This window comes from Carya illinoinensis, chromosome 4, assembly GCF_018687715.1.
Source record: "Carya illinoinensis cultivar Pawnee chromosome 4, C.illinoinensisPawnee_v1, whole genome shotgun sequence".
Classification (NCBI taxonomy): domain Eukaryota; kingdom Viridiplantae; phylum Streptophyta; class Magnoliopsida; order Fagales; family Juglandaceae; genus Carya; species Carya illinoinensis.
The window spans coordinates 9,946,209-9,953,271 of NC_056755.1; the positions used below are offsets into that span (position 1 = coordinate 9,946,209).

A 7,063-nucleotide genomic window follows, 5' to 3' on the forward strand; every position below is an offset into this window, starting at 1 on the left:
ATAAATAAAATCTTACTATTTAAATTAGGTAAATAATATAATTTGCACACAAACTTAAAAATATAATAAATCCAATTAATTATACTCCACTCATCACCTTTTAGTACTGTTTACTGTTTGGGATGAAGAAGTTAATCATGATGTGGATCTAGTCTCTTTAAAGCCATCAAAGAAGTTTGGAGCTTTTAACTTTTATAATGATTCGAACGTAAAGACATTATAGTACCATGCATACTCTTCGTTTTGGAGGGCCACCTTGTCCAACTAATGTCTTCGATTCGTGAACCTTTCGTACGGAGTGACTTTCTGAAGTGAAGGGAAAAGGTGGATTATGTCTAACGAAGTTCTTCTCGACCTTTTTTTTTTTTTTTTTTTTTTTTTTTTAAATCGTATCTCATTCTTCCATTTATTTCAATAGTTCTGAATTAAATGTTACCCATAGTTATCTAAATTACGTCCCAGAAGATTTTTTGACACAATGCTAAATCTTATTTATTTTAATCATATGAGAGGGAAAAGGGAGTTTCGTAAGATTAATGTATATGCTTGTTATAATTCACATGATTCATTTAGATCGATCAAGTAAATAAACTAAAGAATTGGGCATATTTAGAAATATTTGAGAATTAGGAGAATTTGTAAAAGATTATTATATTTTGATAAAAGAGAGAAAAAGTTGAATAAAAATTTCTTTAAAATAAGTATTGTATTGGAGTTTATTAAAAAGAATGGATAAAGTTAAAAAGTTGGTTCAATATTATTTTTTAATATTATTTTTATTTTGAAGTTTGTAAAAGTTGTATTAATTTTTGTATTTGAGTAATATAACTAAAGAGTTTGTTTGAAAATAGATCTCATATCATCACACCTAGCTCATTCCTAAACGTAATTTAAATTCAAAATTTAATTTTTAAATTAATCATTACAATTTTTTTAAACTTTCAAATAAAAAATAAAAAATAATTCAACATTTTCAAATCTCCAAAAATAATAATAGTATAAAACTATATTTTAACAATATTTTAACTTTATAATATTTTTTTATTTAATTGTTTCTCTTTCCTTTCTCAAAACCTAAAAAATACTTAATTTAAACTATCTCACTACTATTCACAAACTATTTTATTACTATTTACAAAATTATCATCTCATCTCATTCACCAAATGAGCGTTAAAAGTTTAAAATTTGAAATATAAATCTTTTTTTATATATATTTGAGTGATATTTGACAATGAAGTTATGGAAACATGCTGAAATTTTTGAAAATTGCCAAACATGCCATGAGTTTTGGGCATAATTAAGCCCACTATATAACACACTTATATTTTTCTCAAACGTAATTTTTAGTTTATTTGAAATTAAAAAAGACTTTAATATGTAACACATAAAAAGCATAATTTTATCATTAAAGAAATTTTAAAACTATTTAAACATATTTTAAGATCATGACCTAATGCAACCTCAAATAGGCCTTTCTTAGATTTTCCTCATAGAAAGGCCGCAGTTAAACAAGTTCATAGCAAATGATTCACATGATTCTCAAACTGCACACACACAGCTAGCTAATTATAAAAGTTTAAATTTGTGTAGTCACAGAACCCTCCTCCCTAATTAGTACTGTTTGTGTTAGTGAAAATTTATTAATTCTTCATGATATATATCACGTACGTACATGAGCGTTTTCTTAGCTAGCTAGCCATGTTCACAGCCACCCAGCATGCATGCGCTAGAATTAATTCAGGGGCCCTTGACTGCTGCAAGTGACCTACCAATTTGAATCAATCACCCACTCTTTTGGGGTGGTTTTGGCCCCATTCGGATGCTCACTGTCTATGGAGCTTAATAGAGATCACATTTCATGTCACTTCATCTGACCCGAGGCTTCTGATATACAGTTTTCCATATTCACTAGCTCTTAATTAATGATGCATTTTGTGAAGTTTTTTTTCCCCATTTTACGTGATACCGAAATGTAAGGCTAATGTATAAATCATGGGAACTCTAGCTTAATTCTATGACCTCCTTTTAGAAATGATATATATTAATAGAGTCAAAAAGTCAAGAACAATAATTATGATATAGATGTCAGAGATCATCAATTTGAGTACATAAAAGTTCTAGATCATTGAAGTATACTGAGTGATAAATGATATCTTGGAGAAGTTCTTATGAATTTTTATTTATAATGATTACAATGTATTTCGTTTATAACATTAATCATTTTTGCATTTTAAGTTAATGACACATGATGAATATTAGAGTAACGAAACAATGCCCATATATAGTACTATATGAAAGAAAAGGAAAAGAAATGGCAACCTCCAATGCATTTACTATACAGGAAGACTTTTAATTATCATGGCATGCATGAAGCCGAGGGGCAATCGTTTCTAAGATCGACAACATGACTAAGTATGTCGACACGAATAGACACGAAATGGCTTATACTTTAGAGTAGAGTTGAGATCAGAGGGCCATCTGGAAGTACTGGAAGACTAGTATATGGTCGGATTATGTCTCTGCGCCCCACATGACTCTTTGTTGGTTCGTAATATATATTAATGTTTATGCAGGATGTGTCATTTACGTAGGGGTTTGTGTATGGACTAATTTTAAGGGTGTTTTTGGACCTTGTTAGGGTTCAAATCACAATAATGTGGTGCTGTCTACTCCTTGGTTTTCCTTTTCATGTCATCAATCTCTCTTAATTTTTTTGCTTAATCGTGACCAAGTTTGGATCAGTCATCAGGTCACTAATCACATTGTGTGCAATGGACAAGAGAATAGGGTGTGAGGGCACAAGCTCACGTGTATGTGTTGGTCGTCCACACTACTTGATATGTACTAAGTTGGGTTGCCCCATTGCAGCTGCCCATCACCAAGCACTCATCATCTCGTTGCTCTCCCACACAACACACAAGCTAAGGTATGTGTGATCAGGGCCACCTTTATATCCACATATTGCTTGAGTTATCTATCTCAAATAATATTATTATTCATCTTAAATTTTATCATTTTTAAGTCATACTTACGTATGATGAGATGCATACTGAGTGACTTCGTAAGTCTCACACTTAATGAATAGATATGAGTTAGGAAAAATGAAGAAATCAAAAATATAAAAATAATATCTCCATTAATTAGGATTGTGTATTCTTGTGCTATGGAGCAATAATTTTGTATCATGATATTAAATTATTTATAATATTATGATCTATCACTAATATTGTTATTATCATTACAAATATCGTCCTAATTATAAGATTATATAATTTGAATTTTTCAACATCATATAAATTTAAAGTCGGTAGAAGTCTCTTAATATTTTAGTTCATGTTCCATAATTTATAAGCATTAATATGATGTAACATTACGGAAATTTCAAAAAAAAAAAAAAAAAACTATGAGTTTTGATTATTTTTTATTTTACATTTTTTCGAAAGCAGTTTCAGTTACAGACGGATCACAAGCCCACAAAGCGCGTCTGCAGGCCCATAGGCGTCATTACGACTTCACTTTGTCGAAACCATATTTCCGGACAGGGACCTTCTTGAACTGAACCTGGAAATTCTTAATCCCCCATATCCTCGTAGAAACCCTCGTAACCAAACAAAACCCTTTCCTCGAGCCATCCCGCTCATATTCGAAGAAAGAAACGGCAACAAGCGGTTAGCAGACTCAGCACCACCACTGCATAGTGCATTTCCCCTTCTGAGAAGCAAAGCCGAACCGAATCGGATCCAGACCCAGACCATCCGGTTATGTTCCTTTTCGCAGTTCCCACCCTTCAAAAACCCAGCTTCCAACTCCACTTCGTTCCCGATTCTTCCATGTCCGCCCCGAATTCCGATGTCGTAATCGTCAAATGCACAACAACAATCTCATCCGATAGCCAGGTTAGGGTTTCAGATTATTAGAACAATTTCTCGGGTTATTTGACTTATTATTCTTCATATCGTCGTTGCGTGAATCTCAAGTTTTAGTTAGATGATTCTTTCAGAATTCCCATTTTTTTTCTTCGAATTCGGTTGAAGTTTATGCGCCTATCCGTATCTTCTAGTGGCATGGAGCTAGTGATAGGTTTAGCATTGGAAACATATGTTACCTTCAATTGAGCTTTTGACAGATAAAGCTGAGCCCTCTGAATCTCTGATGTAACAGTACTTAAGGCCTATGTTCCACTGTTCAATTTGCTTTCCCTTTTGTCGTGCCCCGGAAATCGGATCAGTTTTCTAAAGGCTGATGGCAGAACTTTGATCCCATGAAGAGCAGTTATATTACATTCCATGTATTAGGTCTATGCTCTAGAACATTTTAGTTTCCCTGTCATATATATCTAAATGAGCCCTTTTTGTGCTTTTCTGAAATTTTTCCAAAATTATTACGTCAGAATGTTTACGGATTAAGATATAGGATGGCTTGTTTTGCGAGTGGCATTCGCCTTGAAAAATAGTTGGGTCGCCCATTTTGAAGGAAAAAACCTCAGTGTTAAATATGACTGTCCACTAGGATGGTGAGGGAGTTAAAGACAGTCATCTCTTGAGTTAAGTGCTACCTTTCCCTGTGGGGAGACAGAGCTCTCTTGTCACGACCCAGACCTTTAGAAGTCCAACCCAATTTTTTTTTTTTAATTTTTTAAGTCAAGCCAAATATCAACTCTTGTAAGGCCCAAGCCCAGCCCATCTGGAGAAAAATATCAAACGCATGATTGTGATACCCCTTACTGATAGTCTGATAGATGAATGTAAGTGATGTATAAGATCTCATATTATTTAGGAGGAAAAAATTCTTGCTTTTTATAATAATTTCAATTGAAGTTCAATTATATAATTGAATAGTTATTTTGAAGTATTGCCTAAATATGGCTTTGGCTTTCCCTTGGGGCATTATACTCCTAGATTGTGTAGTCTGATATTTGAACTCTTCCTAATATTGTCATCACCGGTCATAGTCGCTGATATAATACATTTTAAGTGGTTTTATGTCAACCACTTAAATGATAAGTGTGCCACATAGCAGGTGTGATTAGGACTAACAAAATTTAGCAAGAAAAAAAACATTTTTCTATCGAAAATAGAAAAAATTAAAATGAAGATAGGACCTGTCTATTTCTATATTTACTCTAGAGAAAAGTTCCACGTTCTTAACAATAATCTATAAAATAGAAAGGATTTAGCAACGCAAGTTGGTCGGCATATGGAGATGTCTTCTCATATTAGTTACTAATCAAAAAAATATCTCCTCATATTAGTTTGGGGCAATACATCTTGCAACTCGAGAAATTTTTATGTTTCCCTTGTATTGGAGCATAATGTCATTTAGAAATGAGTTCTCTTATGTTTCAGTTAGCACAATGTACTCTTCCTATTTCATAGTTCAACTTTGTGTTCTATTGGCTGCCCAGAAGATGACCCGAAATTAACGGTGCATGACAAGAAAATTCTTTCTCAAGGACTTTGATGACGGAAGGGCTGCTTGGTGAGGATAGAAGGCTAGGTGAGGTTTGTTCAAAGAGATCATATCATACAGGCGTTGATATATGCCCCTTCATTTTCTTCTTCTGCAATTTCTCTGCCATAGTATGTTTCCTTTCTTTGTCAAATTCCTTGATATTTTGATCCATCTGAGCAGCTAGAATTTGCAGTTAGTGTTTACCATCACAGTGGCATTATGATCGATCTGTGTTGTAAGCCTCGTTAGATAGTGAAAGAAATGGTAGAAAGAGAACTGTTTGTATTATCACAAGAATCAGATTACAAAATTACAATGAGTTTAATGACAGCAGGACTTTCCTTTGAGTGAACACGACAGAGCAGAACCGTCGTTGAGGGGGAGCATTTCCCCTTATAGGTGCATGGCCCCTTAGAACAGTTTCATTTGAGGACTGACTGTAGCTTAAAGGATAGACCGCTGTATTGAAGAAAGTTGTGTGGATACAGTAATCTGAAAAAATAAATGCAACTTTGAGACATGTAGAACACTATCTTTAAGGTGATAATTGCCCCCCCACTAGAAAGAGTTTGCTACCAGGTTACAAGTAAGTCACCTCCAGGATACAACAAAATCACCAACTGCAAATAGCAATTCTGAAGTCTTTCTTTAAGAGTTTCTCTACAAAATTGTGTAAGTGACTAAAAAAATGAGAGAATGGAATGAATAAATTCGTGGGTCTCATCCTCTTTTTATAGAGGGTGAAGTGACACCATGTGAAAAATCACAACTCTTAAATCGTGACTTTTCAACTGGTAGTTATAGTTTAAAAGTCATGTTGTTTCACTTAAAGACCAAAGAACATGTCTGGTCAAGTGGTTGGACACTTCTTTTCCTAAAGGGGGGGTCACTGGTTCGAATCACACTTATTCAACATTTCTGTTGAAATTATTTTATTTTGAAGCACACCAAGTGTGTCCTCACACGGGCCGGTTCGATCCATGCGTGGTGCCTCTTCGGCCCACCTTAGACATTGTGTCTATTCAGCCCATGCGTGATACCTCTTCGGCCCAACTGGTTAGCCCATGCGTGGTGTTTTTTTAACCCAAGCATTATGACTCTTTGGCCCAACCTGTTCAGCCTAAGCATTGTGCCTATCCAAGTCCAACATGGTTCGAATCACACCTATTCAATATTTCTGTTGAAATTATTTTGAAGTACATCAAGTGTGTCCTCACACGAGCAAGTTCAATCCATGCGTGGTGCCTCTTCGGCCCACCCCAAACATTGTGTCTGTTCGGCCCATGCGTGGTGTTTCTTTAACTCAAGCATTATGACTCTTCAGCCCAAGTATTGTGCCTATCTAAGTCCAACACTTCACTTATTCCACAAAATAAGTGAAAGTGCACCTATGGAGTTTTGAACTCTTACCCTTTCATTTGAAACAACACATTACTACTACTGAACCAATGCATTTATTTAAGATAATGGTTCGTTGAAATATATAATAACTCACATTCAATAAATTCACATATTTAATATCACAATCTATAATAAATATAACAATGCTTTGCGAATGATCAAACATAAAAGGATTCTCTCTATTTAGTGAAAAACATGAAATATTGAATC

The 7,063-nt window shown here is 34.2% G+C and overlaps 1 long non-coding RNA gene across 1 annotated transcript; it reads left to right on the forward strand.

Annotated features, from left to right (window-relative positions):
* Nucleotides 1–3,558: 3,558 nt before the first annotated feature.
* LOC122308051 lies at nt 3,559–5,804 on the forward strand. Its single transcript, XR_006241899.1, has 2 exons — nt 3,559–3,897; nt 5,406–5,804. It is a non-coding gene; the product is annotated as an uncharacterized LOC122308051 (long non-coding RNA).
* Nucleotides 5,805–7,063: the final 1,259 nt, after the last annotated feature.